Source organism: Gavialis gangeticus, unplaced genomic scaffold (assembly GCF_001723915.1).
Source record: "Gavialis gangeticus isolate Ggan-Ray unplaced genomic scaffold, GavGan_comp1, whole genome shotgun sequence".
Taxonomy (NCBI): Eukaryota; Metazoa; Chordata; order Crocodylia; family Gavialidae; genus Gavialis; species Gavialis gangeticus.
In genome coordinates, this window is record NW_017729030.1 from 1609269 (window position 1) to 1610605 (window position 1337).

The window sequence follows — 1337 nt, forward strand, 5'->3', positions numbered from 1 at the left end:
CCAGTGTCCCAACTCTTTAAAAAAAAAAAAAAAGAAGCCTTGCACTCACTGGCTGCTCCAGCAGTGGGAGGCAGCAGGGATCATCCCCTTCCCCCCCACCCTTCTAGGCAGAAGCCATTGAGTGCAGGGCTTTTTTTAGTTGTATCATAATGTCACATACAGTTTTGGGAATAGATGAAAGGTGAATGCAAGTTTTCATATTGAAAGTTCTCTTGAAAATCATAGAATCATAGAAAATTAGGTTTGAAAGGATCCTCAGGAAGTCATCTAGTCTGACCCCTTGCTCAAACCAGGACCATCCTCAACTGTATCATTGCAGCCAGGGCTTTTTCAAACCTAGTCTTAAAAACATCCAAGGATGAAAACTTCATGACCTCTATAGGTAACCCATCCTAGTGATTTACCACCCCCCTAGTGAAAGAGTTTTTCCTAATATCCAACCTAAACCTCCCTTGCTGCTTGTTTTGTCATCTGTCAGCAGTGAGAACAGCCTAACTACATCCTCTTTGGAACCACCCTTCAGGCGGTTAAAGGCTGCTGGAGGTTTTGGCACACAGGGTTGCATGGGTTTCAGAACTGAACAGATGGTCTTTTCTTGGATGTTTCTAGTGTAGAGAGTGCTGTGAACATGACATATACTTTAAATGAGTTGCTGAAGATTTAAGCAAAAAAAAAAGGCTGTAGGAAGGTAAAATGATAGCAAAAATACAGTTTCACTAGTATTGCTCCTCATAGCAAATTTTTATCATTAACTTTATTTACTATATTGCCATTTCATGTATACAAACCATTCATTCCACTATGTCAGTAAGTTAGTAGAGTCATTACACTATCAAACAATGTATTACTGTTCTACAGAAGCATTTAAGATGCAGCAGTGTGGCAGAATGGGCTGTTTTCTGGTGATGGTCTTTGTAAAGCAGTCTGACAAGCCCTTGTGACAGCATTTGTCTTTGCAGCTTGAGACTAAAAAGATTTGATGCATTGTGTCTTGTTAGGTCTGCTTCTGTCAACATGTGGTATTGTATAGCTCAGGGTAATGCAATATGATGGGAGCTGTAACACATCAGAGAGACTTAAAACTTGTTTTTTAGGTGTAGGCAAAGGTGTGTGTATATATATATATATCACTATAAGATTTGTCTTCTATAATGCTAAATATGTAACAGGACTACTATAAGAAAACAATTTTAAAGCTAAAGTTACAGCTGGGAAGTAATTTAAACAGAAGAGGTAAGATGATGTGTGCACCTAAGAAATCTTTGTATGTGAGACTCAATACCTTTTCATGTCTAAAAACTGCCCATTCTTCTAGCTAAAGCTGAGGGGAGAAAGAC